This window comes from Copadichromis virginalis, linkage group LG16 (assembly GCF_057382275.1).
Source record: "Copadichromis virginalis isolate Kocher_CV1m ecotype Utaka linkage group LG16, C_Virginalis_male_GT1.1, whole genome shotgun sequence".
In the NCBI taxonomy this organism is placed as follows: Eukaryota; Metazoa; Chordata; class Actinopteri; order Cichliformes; family Cichlidae; genus Copadichromis; species Copadichromis virginalis.
In genome coordinates, this window is record NC_140633.1 from 32,277,399 (window position 1) to 32,297,277 (window position 19,879).

The following is a 19,879-nucleotide window of genomic DNA, read 5'->3' on the forward strand; positions in this document are numbered from 1 at the left end:
GTAAACTGCAGCAAGAGGGCGCGATGCAATCAGTCAGAGGGGAGAAATAATTAAAGCCATTTTGATTTTAGTGGCTCAACCAAATCTGTTAAACGAGACCTTAGCCAGCCACAAAAATCAGCGTGGGTCCAACTTTAATGTTGCAGATTCTGAATGGAAACCAAAGAAAGAAGAGAGAAAAAGAACCTCCGTCTCTATTTATTGAAGCTTAGCTGAAATGGTCTGTCAAAATATACCACGGAAACCCAGTGGAAAATGACACAAGCAGCCCGGCTTTTGAGTGGCATGGTGGTTTTGGCCTGAGCCCACTCCAAACTGGAGTCTTTTTTCCCCTCTTTGGATAAGGGGGGGGGGGGGGGGTCCGAACAGGAAATGGCCAAGCAGGAGAGTAATGGCTAATATTCTGCGTAATGGCAAGGTTTTGCTGCTGGATTCTCAAGGTCACAGCTTGTTTCTGTGGCTGAAACACACATTTAGATTAAATATATTTTTCAATTGGATTTGTGGAGAACTTGCATGCCCGTCTCCTTGGATCTATCCCAACTTTCTGTATATTCTACACAAATATTGTACAAAAATGACATCAGTTAGGGAGACAAAAACAAAATCATAATGATTTTTCCTTCAGCACAGTGCACTCAGCCACTGACAGGAATTACTCTGCGGCAAGGAGAGCATATTTGGAAGTCCTGGTTTTTCAGGGATATCTGAAACTGGCTATTTTCGAGACAAAAATGCAGAGGTTTGCCTGACAAGTGGCATCATTTCTGGGATTCTGGCCCCAGTGCAGATATTCACACTCCTTCCATATCCTCTGCTTATATCCCAGCTGTATAATTTACTGTAAGGTTTGATGCTGAGGTCCAAAATTGTCCAAAATTGTCAATTTTCTTCCCAACACTCCACTTAAGTGCTCGTTTGGAGGCTTCACTGAAATGTGAATAAAACTCTGAGTTAAAAGGTCAGAGGCTGGGATTAGAGCAGGAGAAATGATCCTCGTTATTGTCAGTGTGTGTTGTAATCGGCTAATCAGAAATCCATATTTGTAAAATATGTTAACTGCGGCTGGAGGTAAATGTAGGCTTCATTTTGTTTGTCATATATGGAGACATGTGCACATTTTTTCTTTACAGTATGTCTGTGACTTCAGAGTATCCCAGGTGTTTGGGTCAGTGTAATAAAATTCTAAAAATATATAGAGGCTACCTCATAAAAGTTCTTGATCATGAGATCTGGATCTTGTAGCTATGAGATTATCATTTCATATTAAAAATAAAGTAACAGGGTCTCAGTGAAAACCATTCAGAATCTGTCTGAGAATCTTAATTTTTTTAAAAAAAGTTTTATGTTTGTACTTTTTAATGCATTTTTATACATGGAAGTACTGAGCCCCCCCCTTCACAAAGTGTATTTTAATACATGAGAAAAGTTTTAATGCACTTACTGTACTATTAACCTGCTTCCGTCAGCATACAGTCTGTGTGAGGAGAGAAAAGAAGAAGTAGTATGACTGATTAGCAGCTGTGTGTGATCAAGTTCACATAAATCACATAAAGCTAAAATAAGACTATTGCAAATAAATCAAATCTATGAATACTGTTTTGAATGAGTCTTGTTACAATTTATTATCTTTCTAAAAATATCAGTTCTCTACCTTTGGCAGGTTCTATATAATATAATCGAATATATATATATATATTAGGGGTGCAACGATATTCGTATCGATATTGAACCGTTCGATACAGTGCTTTCGGTTCGGTACGCATATGTATCGAACAATACAACATTTGTAATTTATTTTATCAACTTTCCTTCCGACGATGCTGTCTGTGTTGAGCGCTCAGTGAATCTGCGTTCGACTACTCCGCCTAGGCTGCACTGTCGAGCGCAGATCCACTGAGCACTCAACACAGACAGCATAGTCAGAAGGAAGAGCGCAGGGCAAGCTAGCAAGACACATGGACCTCCCCCACCCTCATTCAGATCTGGCGTTTGGAATTATTTTGGTTTTCATGTGACGTATGACCCTGAAGGTAAGCGAGTCATGGACTAAAGTAAAACAGTATGTTGGATGTGCCATGCAATGCTCAATTACATGGGTGGGAGCTAGTGTGTTAGCGCAGTTAGCTCGTTAACGTGTTGGCCGTCTAGCCCCACACACGGGGCGATCGGCGGTAGCTCGTTAACGGAGATTTGCCGTGTTGTGGCGTTAAGGTCATTTCAACGAGATTAACCTGAAAGCACTAGTGGGAACACAACGAATATGACTGCACATTTACGCAGACATCATCCTAGTGCAAAGACCAAAACAACAAGCATGCTACTAACTTTAGCCGAGTCATTTAGACAGCTGTTAGCACATGATTCTCCTTATGCTGCTGAGAATATAGCCCAGAAGAAGCGGATAGTATAGCTTTTATTTTGGAAAGAGACATTTCTCTGTAATAAACTCTCTTTTCCAAAGATGAGTGATTCCTCAATCAGATACAGGGCTTGCAATATCGCTAGCCCGACGTCCTGGAGCTAGCGATTTTTTTCAGTCGGGCTACCAAAATCTATCTCTGCCCTGCCCGTCGGGCTATTGTAGGAAGGAAAAATATATGTCAATGCTTTTGCATTCTTTCAGAAATGTAGCTGGGTAATTATGTCATTGGCATCGGTGAGCCACTGTCAATATGTGACATATTGAAATCGCGTTTGAATTTGTGCTTGTTTTTTTGCTTTCACTTTGCAATCGCACGAACTGTGTATAGAGAGCGACAGCACTGATCTGTGAGTGATGATAATTTGTGGACCAATTCCTCTGACATCGTCTTATTAATCGTTAGCTTACTATGCAAACATGACAAGTGAAATCTCCCGCAGCTTAAACATGTGAGAGGTTGATCGCGCAGAGAATCGCTGAGCTTATGTGAGTCCGTGTGTAAAAGCATTTCAGTTCTGCTGAGCCAAATAAGACAGGTCAGGGTGAAGAAGTGACAGCCAAAGAAAAGCTTACCACAAAACGGAGAAGTTATGACAAATCAGACTATAAGGCAAAAAGAAAGTGCAGCTTTATGGTTTCATGGACAAAAGAATTTCTGTGGCTGCAATATGACGAGCTATATAACCAGGGCTGCACATAAGTGGTCCGCAGGTGCGCATTCGCTGTCAAAATAAAAAAACACGCACAAGGGTTAGGGTTAAATTTAAAAACTGTACTTTTGAGTTAAAATATATATTTATAATTTTAATAAATGACAAATTAAAAAGGCATGAACATTTTATTTGTATCGAAAAAATATCGAACCGTGACACCAAAGTATCGAACCGAACCGAACCGTGAATTTTGTGTATCGTTGCACCCCTAATATATATATATATATATATATATATATATATATATATATATATATATATATATATGTATATGTATGTATGTATATATATATATATATATATATGTGTATATTTATAGTTTTTCTTGGGTGGAGACCAGTTGCAAGTCATATACTTAATCACAAGGTGATGTACGGGTCACATAGTTGGAGGCAACTGATCTCCAAACAATCACAGTCCATTCTGGCTGGCCACAATCACTCTCAGCAGTTATTTGCAAACCTTTAGCAGTTTGTCTGTCTTATTTATCAAAACAGACAGATTGCCAATACATTGCAGTCAGTCTGCACTGACAAGCAACTTGTTTGCAGTACACCACTCAACTCAACTGGCTGCCAACTAGTTGTATTCCGGTTGTATTGCTATGTAAGCACAATGTTGCAGTTCTACAGCAATTGCAGTCTCTATTTGTAGAGGAATTAAATTAAAAAAAATTTAATCCAAGAGATTCTGCTTGAACTCTGAGTGTAAGCAGTTAATGCATGTTCAATGTGAATTTATAGTGTTGTAGAGAGCAACAGATTGGCAACAGACAGCAATAGATATGCAATTTTCACCAATTACAGTTAATCACCCTTATTACTGTTATTATAAAAAACAGATTGCATGTACTCACCAGATTGACCTCCATTCAATCAAAAATTGGCAACAGACTTCTGTCTTATTTAATTATATAATTCTGTCTTATTTTAATGCCATACTGATGCAATGGCATTTTATTTCATACCCTTTCAAAGGCAACAAGACTGCAAAGCCGCAATAACTTTGGTTGTGCCGTGGTTTCCAGCCGCTGTTTTCTAGTGTTTCTAGAGTGAAACTGTAGCATTAAACATAAAGGAATTAAACGAACTAAAAGAATCCAGTCTCTGGAGTCTCATTCATTTAACACTACGATCAAAAAAATGAAAAAAGGCTGTCAGTGTTAGATCAGGAACTGGTGCATCCCTCCTACAGGTCTTTGGAGGAGGTAAAGGTGAAAGGTGAGTGAAAACAATTTTACTTTTTCTTGTAAGAAGGAGATGAGATTCCTCATCATGTGATCATTGGTGTTCATTACAGTTACAGATGTACTCAGTATTACCTGGTAGCTCATGTGCTTTTCACGGGAAATATGGGAGCTATTACAGCCTCGAGGCCATTAAAGCCCTCAGGCTGCATTTTAGGTATTGATTACAGTCATCTGTCTGTTTAATGATATTTTGGACATGTGCTGTAATTGCTTTAATAAATAAATGTAAACAACAAAGTGGAAGATTGTCATCTTAACGCAATCCACACCTTAAAGGGGGCTCTTTTTATTTTAATTGATCCAGAAGGCTCCTTAAATATCACACACACACATCTACAGAGCAGCTCAGCCCCACCGCAGAGCTGCAAAGGAAGGCTCGTCCATAATGACTGCTGGAGCAGAAACATGAGTCAGAAGGAAGGGATGAACGCTATACAAACAAAGCTCCGGAGCCACACCGTGGAAATAACAAGCAGCTGAGGACAGTAAAACATGAGAGATGAAACCTGCGGCTTCTAATTTGTCTGACTGAAACATTTCCATCAGTTTATATGAAGAGACTTCAAATCAGCACAATGTTTAGTCTGAGGGACGCATTTTTAGCTTTACATGTGAGCTGTATCATACCAGCAAAGTTTGACTGGAGTGAGCACAAGCTTTTCAATTAGGTCACATCTGTGGAAAGGAACCAGGCAGAAAAACACAATCTGAAAAGCTGGGGTTAAATGGAATTGTGAGAAATAATTCACACTTTCATTTTTCCACATTTTTGTAATTTTGCCGTAATTGCATCCTTACTGGATGGTTTATTTTACTTCCCAAAGTAAAAAAAAAACTTCAGTATCCCAAATATTCCTAGAAGCAAGTCTTGCAACTTGGCAGGCATCTTGAAATGAATCCAAGAAGTTATTTTGAAGCCCTTATTGTAATGAATGTGGGGAGACTTTTAATTTTAATGGTTATTGTGACATAAAATTGCATCTTGAGAATCACCAGTCAAATCATTAAATTAAAGCTTAAAAAAAGAAAAAAGAAAAATGAAGTTTCCCAGTTTATAAACCAGTGAGTCATACGACCAACACTCTTACCCTCTTGATGACTTTTGAATATTCTCACAACCTCAATGGCCTTGGTGCAGATTCTGTCTGAAACAAGCTGTTTTAGCTAGTTCCCCTTTAAGACAACTATCTTTTTACTGGCTGCACCTCATAAACACATGGTTTTCAGGGAATTAAATCTACTACCATTTCTCCATGGTGTTATACGGATTCATGAGAACAAAAAAAAAAAAAAAAATGCTCATAGCAGTCTGCATCATGAGCTTTGGGCTGATGGGGATTACTTGATTTTTTTGGCCATATTTAATATGAACATCCACCACAGGAAATATATTCAGAAATGAAGGAAATGCAGAAAAGCTCCAGTTTAAATTAAAAAAAAAAGCTTACAACTAAAACCACATTATTCATCATTTGGCAAAGCATGTATCTCTTACCATCATCCTTTCCATGGCTTGGGGAAAGTACAGTGCATTCTCATTAAAACTCAAAACAATAAAAGGGGAATAGACTTCCATGGGCGGTAGTCTGAGCGCTGCGAAATTACATCTAAATATTAAAGAGCAATCTGTCTTTCCAGGAACACACCGGGAACCAAAGAAATGTCCATATGCAGGCCGCTGGCTCTAATTTTTTAAGTGCTCTGAGGACCACAAACAAAATCCTGCTTGTTGACATAAAATAAAACCTGCATGGAGGTCAGAGACAAAATAAATGAGCATTTTGATAAGCCGGCCCTTATTAAGCAAAGTTTTTGCACTGAATTTGTGCACATGTGTAAAACGTCTTCAGGGCTTTTCCGTATTTTCTACTAAAAGTGCAGAGCATGCCCATGGCAGATTTCTAACACACTGTGCTGCCTTTAAATTAACTAGAAAGCAAATGTTACACACACATGTTGAATTTCAATATATGTTCCAAAATAACTATCAAATATAAGGTATTTAAGTTGTAAAATATGTCTTGTAGGGATTATTTCTGTGTGAATTCTTGCAGAAAGTGGAAAGATGTGAGCTTTAAGTTGGTGCTGCTCCCGTAATGAAAGAAAATTTAGTTTAATAAAAAAATCCAGGTCCAATTCAAATACACCGGTTGGTAAAACCTTAAAAATATGATCTGAGCAATGCAGTGGTGGTTTTAAAGTTTTGAAGGTCCACTTGGGTTTCACCTGTGACTTGGAAATAAACTAATTAGATTAATTAGTTAGGCCTCCTCTGCCTAACTAGGATCAGTAATTGTTATCTTTTAGATTTGGCTCCTCTATGGTTAACTCTTCTAACAGACCATCCAGAAGCCCTGTGCTGCAGTTTAGGTGAGCGAAAGTCTAAGATTTTATTAGTCTGGTACTTAGCACTAATAAGCAGATATTTGTGCATGTAAATGGCCTGTATTTATATAGCGCTTTACTAGTCCCTAAGGACCCCAAAGCGCTTTACATATCCAGTCATCCACCCATTCACACACTGGTGATGGCAAGCTACATTGTAGCCACAGCCACCCTGGGGCGCACTGACAGAGGCGAGGCTGCCGGACACTGGCGCCACCGGGCCCTCTGACCACCACCAGTAGGCAACGGGTGAAGTGTCTTGCCCAAGGACACAATGACCGAGACTGTCCAAGCCGGGGCTCGAACCGGCAACCTTCCGATTACAAGGCGAACGCCCAACTCTTGAGCCACGATCGCCCCATGTGTGTATGAACACTGCAGTGGCCAAAATGTGTAGTCCAAAACCAGAGGGTGAAATCACAGTGGCCACGTCCATCTTGACGTAGTCAACAGGCTACCCTTGTGGCCCAACATAAAGCCACACCCAGCGTCATCAGTAGACAGACGTCATCGCGTGGCCCGAATAAGACCTCACCAAAAAAACGGCCATTAAAGTCCACTCCATCTGCTAATTGCAGATTATGGGAGGCTCGATCATTGTTTTTGCCATATGTAACATTAACTGTGGTTTGGTCCTCTCTCGCTGGTTCAGGCTGTAAAGTGTAAAGTAAAATATTCTTCCCGGTCTGTTTCTTGCTCGCTGTGCATGCAGAGATGTACACAGACCAGCAGATCTCGGTGTTCTGTCTCTGCCTTACAATAACTGTCACAGCAGGTTGGTAAGTTCGACACCGTGCTCCCCTGACCGGTCAAAGCCGCCAGGGTTAGCAACATGTCTGCCAGAAGCCCGAGCAGGTTTTTGCATTAACTTGCTCAGAAACCGACACAAACTTTCCAACGTGACGCTACGTTGCACATTTAGCTTTAAACATTTGTTTGCTATTCACATTCTTCATAATTTTCCAGATTTAGGGTCAATTTTATTGCAGTTACCAGCTCAGGCTTGTTTAATGAACACCGGCACTACAGGCTGTAATAATCCATAAAACTGATCAAATAGTCACACTGCATAGCCCTACAATATTCAGTAATTCTCAGACAGCCAATCCCTTCATCATGTCAGCTGGGCAACGATGACATGTGCTGGTTCTTGTAGCATTTAAGAGTTACAGAGATGTGAACGCGTCCAGACGTGTTTTTATTTGAAAGAATAGGTGCTTGAATTTGTTCTTCGCCCACGTTTGGCACCTCGACACCCCTGAGCGGGTTGAGTAAAATCCTTACTTCCATTACATCAACAGTGGGAAACACTTCATGCCAGTTAATCAGTCTGAGCTCGGCTCTCTCCAACTCTGCTCTCACAGCTTTCCTGGAATGTTCAAGTTGGCAATTATTTTGCAGTTCAGCAATAAAAACAGCCAGGCAGTTAGACCGTACCGAGTAAGCTGTTGTAGAAATCCCTTTACATGCACTTATCCTGCACCTTTACTCCATTAAGACTGCTTAAATTCCATAATTACACGCTATATCGCTGGATCTCAGTCACACTTTGTAAGACATAACAGCGCAGACACCAAACTGCTCCTCGGTGGGTGAATTTTTCCAGAAGTAAAGACCAGGGCTTCCACATGTGCTCTGCATGTCACAGCTGGTTTAGCTCAACTCTGTGTGTCCTGTCACTTCACTCAGCGCTCAGTTAGCTGTGGGGTCAGGCTGGGACTGTCTTCCCTTTTAATGAACCAGCAGATAATGGCCTATAGGGGCCCAGGAGAGACATGACACAAATTGCAATGTCCTTTGACTGGGATTAGTGGTAATTACTGTTAGCCTTGGCAGATCAATGGGGTAGCAGCACAACACGTAGAGGCCACCCCGTGTCACACGCTAGCTTGATAACAGCAGTCATAAATGCACAAACAAAGGAAACGGGATCTGACGGGCACGGTCTCACACCCCTCCGCTTCTCTTCACGGTGCTCGTATTTGTTGCTCCCAGACAATGATGACAGTTCATAGCTGTGCTGAGTTGAGTTCACGCTCTGACTTTGTTGTACTAAACACCATCCACCTCATGTAGCAGTCACACACCCGGGTTTAAGCTATTCAAACAGATCTGGGATGGCTGTGGCATATGGATATGCAAAGTGAAGGTGACAGTGCATCTAAAACTACATTTATTCTAGTGACTGTAAGGGGATGGCTCCTATGGGTGTAAATTTCAGTCTGACTCTATCGATGTCTATAAAGGAATGACCCTGCTACTCAGTGGATCTGTGACCTCAGTAAAAACTTTCCTGATGGGTTTATGTTGCTAGTTTTTGCATTTATTTAAATATAAAATTATATGTATTTTGTTCATTGCGGTTCCATTACAGTCAGAAAGAACAATGAAGCAGGGGGTGATTAAGGGTTTGGTTACCATATGATTGACAAGTCAGTGTGCTCCTTGGTTTCTAAGTCAAATTTACCCGTTGATTTTTTTTTCATGTTAAAAAAAGCTAATAATCGGTCGGCAAGGTGTGCATCCTTTATATAAGCCTACAATCAGATTAAGGCCATGTCCACACTATTACAATTTCGCTTGAAAACGCATCTTTTTCTCTCCATTTTGGTCTTCCGTCCACACTCGGGCGACGTTTTCGGTCAAGGAAAACAGAGCTTTTTGAAAAAGCTCTCCAAAGCGCATACATTTGAAAACGCAGTTTTCCGCGTCGTCGTAGTGTGGACTGTGAAAACAGAGGCTTTCGAAAATGATGACGCAATTTAGTCATATGATGTGATCATGTGACCAGTCCAACTGAGATAGCGGGCGGCATTGTACAGCTTGTTTGCTTTCAATTTTGACAGACAGCCCTATTAAAGATGAATATCAGGTTCTACATGCTCTAGATAGCTCGTCGCTTTTGAAACTTTGTACTCTTATAGAAGCAACTCCACCTCATTGACAGTCCATTTAAAAAACATGGACTGACATTTTGCCGCAACGTTTCAAAGAGCCAGAAAGTAAATAAACGGCAGATGGAAATGACGCAGGTCGAATCGTGTTACGTTTCATGCATGCACAGTACAGGAACGTAAGCGTTTTCAGTGTGGATGAAAACTATTGAAAACAATAGTGTGGACGTGGAGTGCTTTTGGACGAAAACACAGTTTTCAAATTTATCCAGATTAGTGTAGACCGGGGGTCGGCAACCCTAAGCACGCGTGCCAACCGAAGGGTTAACTGATGGCACAACCATAGCTGGACTGGCCATCGGGCATACCGGGCATTTGCTCGGTGGCCCGGTGGCCGATGAGTGCTGGTCGGTGTGTAAAAATAACTAAGTTGTTTGGTGGTGGCATCGCAGAGCTTCTACAGATTCAGTAACATTAGCAAGTGGTGGAGGTCAGCAGGTGGATGAGGGAAAGGGGACGCAGGAGGAGGAGAGACCCGAGGCGGCCGCCGGTCCGAGTGTCAGGTGAACTGAACTTCAGGTAAGAAGTTATGACCTGCAGTCTATATAATAATCCTTATTTATCTGATTCTGGGTCTTAATACAGCCCTTTATTTACTCCTTTATGAAACTGTTTTAGGTGTGGATGTGTGAGTGAATGTGAACGCAAATGGTTGTCCGTCCCTGTATGTTGGCCCTGCGACAGATTGGCGACCTGTCCAGGGTGTACCCCGCCTCTCGCCCTATGACAGCTGGGATAGGCTCCAGCGCCCCCCGCGACCCTGAAAAGGAGAAGCGGAAGCAAATGGATGGATGGATGAAACTGTTTTAGCTCCTTCACCTTTTCAGGACTTGGCTGTCCCTCAGAAACTGCAGGGAGATGGAGCCTCTACTCACAGCCAAAGATGAGTGTCTCCAATAATGATTAGGCAAATCCACTCTGTATAACATGATACATAGCTAAAGATTAACAAAAGAAACTGCATGAGCTTTTGGATGACAGGGTTTACTGTACAAACACTGTCTAAAGTTTCAAATAATGAGGATCACCTTGTCAAGGGTGCAGCTTTAGGTTCAATACTTCTGGTGATCAATGGCCAGAGCTATAAATTAATGTTTAAGCTGAAGTATCATGTAAGCTCCAAACATCTGGTCACCTTAACGAGAAGGTGCACACAGGTGTGAAATCATGTAATACCTAATGGTTTTTTTGCCTGCAGCCTCCGGCAAGAGCACATCCCTGTTGACTAATGTGAATTTCGTGCCCTGACATCTCAATGAGTGCCATCATACGAGTCAAATGAATGCCATTCCCGTCCTCTTTAATCTCTATTTCTGCCTGCTCCCTCACCAGGCTGCCTGGTCTGCAGATGATGTCACCCTGAGTCGGCATTGTCGGAGAGCTGAGTGTCGCTCCTCTTACCTCTGCAGTGTGGGGACGAACCCCTGATTAATGGCTCTGGCTCTGCTCTCATGGATTTTTAATTAAAGCAGCCAGACAGATCTATGGACATACAGGCGCAAACATGAATTTAAACCACACTGACACAGACAATGTGAAGAAGACTGGGATTTAATTGAAAGAGTGTAATTTAAGGGGGGGATACAAATAGAGTGCTCCTTTATGGTGTGACAACACTCACCTCTGACCTCCCTCTGTGTGAGAACGCTGGTGGTTAGTCCATTACAGCAGCGTAAATCTACATGTGGAGAGGGAGGCGTGATTAGAGCACATACTTTGAGGCCATGCAGACGAGTGAGACTTGTAGAAAAATGAAAAAGTCAAATAGAAATAGTCAATATACTGCCAGAGGGTAAATGACCCTGACCTGTATTGTGAGGGGACCTGGTTCTGCTATTCACTGATTATTTCCAATGACTTCTAATAGCTGTCTTAATTCAGTGTTAAACACTGTTAGACATTTTATTGTATTTTTACAGCAACTTACTGGCAACACTATTGCCAGTAAGTTACTGTAATTACTAATCTACAGTATCTTTACTGTTGTGATGTTTTACAGTTCAACCACTTTACTGTAAACATATATTACAGTATAACAGCTTTACTGTAAACGTGGTTTACAGTTAGAAAGACTTACCGTGATTAAGTTTTATAGTATCACTGTACTGCAAATGTGGTTTATGGTATAACACTGTAATTGTGTACAGTATAATTTGTTTAGACTGTAATTGTGTTTTACAGCATATAAAATAATATTAACATTCATATTCAATATAAGAACATTTACAAAAAACAATATAATTCAATAAAGTAGTCTCAGAATAGTGAATTAAACCAACATTTATTGTTGATATTTTTTTAACAAGAAAAACATTTTTCAACTGAATAAAAACAATGTCAATAACCAAAATAAATAGAAGCGTACATGAAAACTACACAGTCCTTCACCTTTCTGTCTGATTTATTTAAGGAAAACAGTTTTTCATTCCACTAAAAACAGGACAAACCCACCAGCATGAACATTAAATAAACTATTACAATTGTAAAACAAAAATCATTTACAAAATGTAATAATTATCAGTGGGTCCCAGGAAATAGAATGTGACATGGGATTTAGATTTCCGTTACCAGGATGGTCGGGTTCAGCGTAGTCTTTATCACCACCTGTCAAAGACACATCATCAATATTCATGTTTGCTCCGGTTATTCACTTGTTCACATCTGTCTGAGATCATTCATACTGTTCTATGGATGTGTGTACAGTATGTATATAATTATCAGCTATGTAAAAGATATTATCATCTCTGTATTCTTACCTAGTTGGAAGTCCTCCATTCAAACTCAGAGAGCCGCTGGAGGAAGGTGGTGATCCGAGGGCTGATGCTTGTAACCTTCCTCTTTACGACACGACCTGTCTTGCAGCTTGTACCAAGTTTTGCAGGGCATTTTGTTCCCATGTCTGGATTGATCCTCATAAAGAACCTTTTAACGGAAAAAAGGCTGCTTTAATTTCAAAATTAAAACATACATTACAGCAATCACCTATATGTTTCTGCAACTGTAGTCAAGCTATCACATATATTTCATTCTTAAATGGTGTAAGCTTTAATGGTGTAAAGTATTTACCTCTGTATCATCTCCTGTGTGATGGACGCTGACTCCTGATACTCAAGGTTGAAAACGTAGTATGACGCAAAGAAGACAGCAAGGGTGCTGGCAAAGTCATGCATCTGCTCAGGCTCATAAAATACCTTGCCCTCCAAACTGATCATCCAGCGGCTTGCAGACATGAAATTATTCCCTAAAAACAGACAAGAGTCCAATAAGACAATGTGCTCACCCTTACAAATAAGGTTTCCACAAGAATGCTGGATAGCAGGCCTCACACTGTAAAAAAATAGAATCCACACAGTTTGCTGCTATTTCTCTTATTATTTATTATGTAATGAAAATTATGATCAATTACAGGAAAAAACTGCCTAATGTTTTGGCATTTTGGCCTGTGCTGAAATGTTAGGCTGTTTTTTCCTGTTGGTCATTGTGTATAATAAATAATAAGAGAAACAGCAGCAAACTGTGTGTATTCTATTTTTATACAATATAAAACAGACAAACCCCTGTTAAGTAAGTTGTTGTGGGTACAAATACCACAATAATTACATAGATTTTTTACAAAAATATTACAAGAGGATTGAAACTATTTACTTACCAAGCGCTATTACCCTTGGTGTGATGGGTAAGGTCATCTCTCTCTCTCAACAGACATCTTGGTGGAAAAAGCCTTTAAAACACAAACACTGAGGCTACATCACACTGTCAGCGCAGCCAGCAAGGGCAGGAGGACAGCAATGCACCACACTGGGCGGGAAAAGACAGAGAGACAATTGTTAATTTAATGTTGCATTTATTTAACCCTTGAAAAATATATTTACATAAGTAAATAAAAGAAAAAAAACACACAACCCATCTTTTCAAGAATAATTCAACTAATTGCTCTTTTGACCAACCTAACACAGACGTTACACGGTTTTCCTATGAAAAAGACCCTGGAAGACGTTGTATTAAAGGAAAAAAAACATGCTCCCCTTCCCACTTAAAAAAATAATAAATATTAAACTTAGGTTGGAGTTCCTCATGCCACCAACCTAATGTTATATTAACTTTTTAGTGTTGTGTACTGCAGCTCACACAAAATTAAATAAAGCAGGCTAACCTACATGAGCAAGCTCAAAACTGGATAAGATTGTTTTAGCAGTCTCTAAATTTCCAAAAAAAAGTTGTCTTTCTTTATTCTCATTAAATGTGTATTTTTACCTGCTGCTTTAGCTGAAGCTAAATGTCCCACTGTTAGCATGGCCAGCTTCTCAATAGTCATAGAACAGAAGCGCAGGAGGACAATGCACCACACTCGGCGGGAAAAAGACAAAGACTGTGGTTGCGCCTGTGTTCCTCGCCCCTCCCCGTGGAAAATATATATCTAAATATATATTTAAATAAGAAAAGAAAAAAACACACACAACCTATTTTTTCCAGAATAATTCAGCTAATGTGCTATTTCGACCAAGCTAACACCGATTTTAAGCCCCCCCCCCCCCTCCCCCCCACACACACAAAAAATATATATGCTCTTAAGAATTAATAAACGAGTATGTTAGGTAGGAGAGTCCTTTGCATTACCTTATGACGTCCTGTTTGCAGTTTCCACACAGAGGTCCAACAATAACGAGGTGCAAAATCTTTTGTCCTCTCGAGCATATCGTAATGAAGAGTTAACAAAGTTGGACTGTCTTTCCTCTCCTGTCAATCACTGGATCACAGGTCATGTCAGTCAGGATATGGAGTGGTGGTTGGTAGAGGTAGGTGGGTGGGCGGGGCCAGCATGCATTCAGTGTGTGTTTCACTAAGTTGGGTTGACTAGTTCCCAGAAGAGTTCTGTACATGTTGCACGTTCAGTAAATGAGCAATTCAGTTACTGCTCGACTGAGAAGCCTCCGCCAAATTATTACAATATTCTCCACTGACTGAAGTTCGCCTTTGGCAACGCAGTGGCAAGCACACATTTGCAGCAGCTGTGCATGTGCATACAACTGCATGCAGCAGATTAGATGATCAGAATTCTTGAACCTTACACACAGGCAAGTCCCCTAAAAAGTCAAAACCATAATACTTTCACTGGTATCATACTGACAAATGGCATAGGTTGGAGGAAAATCTGGAAATGGTTGGCAGTGAAAGAGTTAAAATGTAATGCACTATTGCAACCAACCACTGAAAGAGTAAAAATACACAAACAGTATGATGAACCATTCAAATCACATAATACAGTAGCACTACTGCTAATGTGTTAACGGTAGGTATAACTACTACCGCAATTTTAAAAAATACAGTAAGTAAATGTAAATAACCTTAATATACCCATAATGCAAAGCAAATTACAGTAATTAACTGTAGAAATGTTTTCAGGTAAGTTACTGGGCATTTTGTGGTATTTTACTGTGAAAAATACAGCAAAGGTTAACAGTGAATGAAAGTACATCCTGCTGAATCTCTTAAAGGATTTTAACAAAAAACAAAAAGAAAAAGGAAGCTAATGTGAAGGTGACAGAAGTCAAGTATCAAAAGTTCTTCTAACATTCACTTGATGTTATCTCTAGGAAGGAGTCAGTACCTATAAACTCACACATTAAAATGTCTGATTTATGGCAAAAAATAACCATAGCTCATTTCAAACCAAACTTTAGCCATGTTTAACATGAAGATCCACCAGTAGAACAGCAGACATATGACAGGAAATAAAAGGAAAGCACAGCTGTTAATCATGGCCTTCTTTTCTTAAATATACAGCTGTTACAATCAATGCACTAGGCAACAATAAACTTTTTGTGATGAGTGAAATACACAATGTCATGATTTTAAAAGCTGAGCTCAAACTTTAAGGAGAAAAGGGTATGCACTACAGAAGCACAAAAAAAAAGAGACAAGTACACTTTTCAACTAATGGTTGGTCTTGTTCCCTGAAGCTGGTGTAAACATGCTCCAGCCACTGTTTTGAGAATTTTCTCTGGATATATTATTATCTTTGCGCCATGAAGTGTCCTCTTAGTCACACCATCCTGTCTCTCATTTGTTCAAGTTGTCATCTCACATCTGAGCCACCCAGCGTCTGTAAACGATTTTAATGAGAAAAAGTTGTGTGGCATCTTAAAAAGGACAACAAAAATATTGTGATGGTTACAGAGAAGTAGGTGGACGACGCTACCGGCGGCACTGGGCTTTCTAACCTGATGAATGCTCCTCTGCCTCATGTAGACCCAGATTAAAGAAGCTGCCACAGACAGGAAGGCCAGCGAGAGCATTTTTGATCTTATTTCATTCGATTTGGGCAGCTGCAGCAGACACACGGCTATGTGCTTTTAAGGGCGCGCACCGGAGGAATACGCACTGCCACCCTTCACAGGCCCGGTCTCAAATGATTCGGATTAAAGGCTTTATTGGTGCAGCTCGGCGGAGGTTTTATTGTGTTTGGTTTAATTGGCATAAAGCGGGTCTCCTCTGAGATGCTTTATTATTTTAAACAGTGTAATGAGGTTTATGTAGCGCCGAGGGAGCAGAAGCCAAGGCAGGTTTTGCATCCATCATAAACAGAGAGAAGCTATAATGGGATCAGGGGCTGCAGGAAAGAACAGGAGGAAATGATAGCGGGGTTATTCCATACAAAACAAGTTCCCACCTGACCCCTTCAGGATCAGCTCATTCTTTGTAACAATAACTTTAGTCTATTTAATTAATCTACACAAAAAAATTACCTTATGTTATGAATATTTGCAGAGTAACAGGCCTCGAAACATACTTCTAATTAACATTGTTTTCTCTTGGAGTACAGGAGACATCTACAATGAAATTTCAAGGGTTAAAAAACACGTTTAAACTCTATTAAGGCCTGATCACAAAGGAGAAACTGGTGAAAACAGAATTCAAAAACAACGAATTAATAAGGTTTAAGCACGTGTGCTCAGTGCATACAGGTTCAGCTGAGGTCACAAAAGAGATTCATGAAAGCACCAGGAGCCTAAAAAGAGACAGAAGACTTCTAACTAAGACTGCACAGACACTAAAGCCTAAGAATAAACCGAATGTTACCTGTTGAAGGTGTGGGTAGAGTTGTTTGTCCCGCCTATTTGGGGGGGGGGGAGAGAGAGAGACTGTGCGACAGTGGTCGAAAAACAAAGCTTGCGTCACCAGCATGTGTCTGTTGCGTTGGGCGGACACAAAAAAAAAATGGGCGATTGGGTTGTTTGGCAGCACAGCATGTTCCAATTTCTCGAGTTAATAGAAAATTTCTCCTTGCTTCCTTGTCACGTTTCCCGGGGCCAGACACAGACCCTCACCAGGTAAATAACAACAACAACAGCAAACCTGATCCGGGCCTCGCTGCTCCCCGGCGCTGCCCGGAAATATATCAGACAACGTGTTTGCTTCTCAGAGGCGTGGCGTTAGGAGGAGGAAGGCAGCGAGAAAAACAAATGTTGACTCAGTTTCTTTTTGAAGGAGCTACAAGGCTGCCGGCCAAACACTGGCCATCACCACCGCATTCACTATGATCCCTAAAATCAACAGACATGACGAGCGGCGAGGCTGGCCGAGCACAAATTATGGTGCAGGCCAACAAAGGTTTTTCATCTGCTGTCTGTGCCTCTTTCTTCTGACATCTGTTGGGATGTCGCTCCCTCTCTCTTGCTGAGGATACTCAGTGGCATCATCACACAAACTCTGCTGTTCTTAATGAATGCAGACAGATGAGGCTTACAGGGTTTGGCTCCACAGCGCACTGCTGTCTTTCTTAAACCAACAGATCAGCTGTTAATGATGCTGATTTCGATTGCTAACAAATAAAATCATTTATCTTTGTTTCTTTCTCTTATTTTTTCTACAGGGTATATATTCTTTTCTTTTTCTCTGAGTATCTCCCACCGTGACCTTTGGCGGTCTTTTTACAGCAGAGGTAGGACAAAGCTCGCCCGCAGCCTCACATTATCGGATGAGGCAGCTGACAAATGTGACAGCGTTCACGCGTGAGCTTCGATTAATCTCCCAAACGATGCGCGGCCTAATGGGAAGAGGACTTACGAGGGGAAACCGTCGCTTTCTGCTCTTCCTCCGGGACACGAGCAGAGAGTGATGTCCTGTTGCAATCAGATTACTTGGACTATTTTCTGACACCAGGCACAAGAAAAGACCTCCACTCCTCCTTCACTCCTCCCGATTTATTTCACTGGCCTCTGTTAATTCACACACGGGGACATTCATCTTTTTACTCTCCACTTTTTGCTCAGCAGAATTTAATCTTTTCCATTTTTACAAATCAGTTTTCTTGTCCTGTACTCTGATTACAGGCCCACACTCTGCATACGCATCGTACTCTAAGATGAGATGGTGGAAGAAGCAGTGCTAAAATCTGTAACTTAACTAAACCTTCCTGTACCACAGTTTAAGACTGCTCTGTAAGCTCTCACCAGAAGATCCTTTAGAGTAAAAGAATTCATTCTTTATATTTGCCTTCAACCAGGGCTGAAAATTGAATCTAAAACTGCAGTTTTTGCTCTTGAGGCTCGCTCTAAAGTGAGTCAAATGGTAGCTGTAGCTGCTAGCTGTCTGCTATAACCTCAGCCAATTGGAGTCACTTGTTTGTGCTTTTCAAAGTCTTTTGGAGCATGCCCTGGCCTTCAGAATTTGCATCAAGCAGCAATCATAAAAAGGATCGAAGCGGAATTTTAGAAACCTGAAGGTCAACTGGAATGTATCAGAAAAAGCTAGAAATTCATATTAGTTTAGCCTGCTGTAGCTTTAGACTGCATTTCCCCTGCGGTTTCTTGATGCCCGGCCGTTTCAGAACCACTGGTTTCAAACAAATAAACCAGTTGGCGTGTAGAACATGTCCGCTTACTAACATTAGGAAACATAAAAAGACTCCCTAGACATGCATAGACAGACTGAGATTTTTCGTTTTTATGAGTTTCAGATAAAGATTTGCTGCTGCAGTCATTTCTGTGCCGACATGTCAAAAACTCTGCCACAGCTGCAGCAGCACACCATGCAAAATAAACCTGACGGCATAACATTCATCTTCTATTACTTGTTCGCCCCTGCCTGCTGACATGTCTGTTAGGAAAAGAAAAGAACATGTTGTTGTTTATGCAGATGTAAGCAGGAAAACTTAATGACCTCGTCTAACATCGCCAAATATTCCTGCCACTCACACTGATCTCTGACGTGCTCTCTGCTCGGCCCGTGTTGCTACCTCAGCTGCCGTGGGAGTACCTGTGATGTGGAAGGAGAGGGAGAAGGCTCAGCTGACACCTTGTGGGAGTGTGTGTGGGGGTTTAGCTGCCGAGCCATATGGCTTACAGAGGGAAATGCAATAATGGTGCTTCAGCAATACAGACCAACAAAAAGCCTCCAAGTCAGCGACTCTGATGAGGACTTCAATATCTTTTCACCGGCCTCCCTGCACCTGCACGCCTCTCGTTGTCTCATTAAGTCGGGCTGATGCAACCGCACCGAAACAAAACCTTCCCACCGGATCACCTCAGGAAGGAGAAGGCGTGCGAGCCTGGGCCTGATTGATACACAGCACCACCCAGGTGAGTTTTGATCTCCTCTCACGTCCAGGTGTTGTGAAGTGCCGCGGAGCATTTTTAAAGTTTTTGTCCACGAGTTTAACCTCACTGAGGCCAATTTTGGGAAAATGTCAGGGTGGTTGTAGCGATTCAGCAAATTCAGAGAGGCTGAAGGCTGCCAGGGCGCAGAGAGAGTATAACTGTGACATTTGCTGACATGCAGCTAAACCTCTGCAAACCTCCACCACCGCCAGCAACAATTTCTTAACCTACCACCTTGCCTTTATATCCTGAAGCCCAGGCCCTGTTGGGGGGCTGAGAGCATGTCACTTTAATTGAAGGTTGAGTTACCTTTGACCTCTTGACTCTCAGGCTGCTCCTGTTATATCGATTTTGCTTTTTTTAATCAAAAACTCTATTTTTCTTGAAATTGTTTGAAGAAGTACAATTCAGCAGGAGCTCTGACACCAAAACACATTATTACATTTATCTATAAACGTATCCATCCACTTGTTTATTGTGCTTGCCTCTTTCAGTGTAGGGTTAGGTTCACAGACACATTCTGTAGAGTTTTCACTTACTTGCCAAAGCCAAAT

The 19,879-nt window shown here is 41.1% G+C and overlaps 2 long non-coding RNA genes across 2 annotated transcripts; both read right to left on the minus strand.

Annotated features, from left to right (window-relative positions):
* Positions 1–11,990: 11,990 nt before the first annotated feature.
* On the minus strand, positions 11,991–12,638 carry LOC146691145 (uncharacterized). Its single transcript, XR_014915540.1, has 2 exons — positions 12,483–12,638; positions 11,991–12,330 (listed from the first exon to the last, which is right to left on the minus strand). It is a non-coding gene; the product is annotated as an uncharacterized LOC146691145 (long non-coding RNA).
* A 12-nt stretch (positions 12,639–12,650) lies between these two features.
* On the minus strand, positions 12,651–15,178 carry LOC146691146 (uncharacterized). The gene is made up of 3 exons (XR_014915539.1): positions 14,344–15,178; positions 13,376–13,524; positions 12,651–12,967 (listed from the first exon to the last, which is right to left on the minus strand). It is a non-coding gene; the product is annotated as an uncharacterized LOC146691146 (long non-coding RNA).
* Between the last annotated feature and the right edge of the window lie 4,701 nt (positions 15,179–19,879).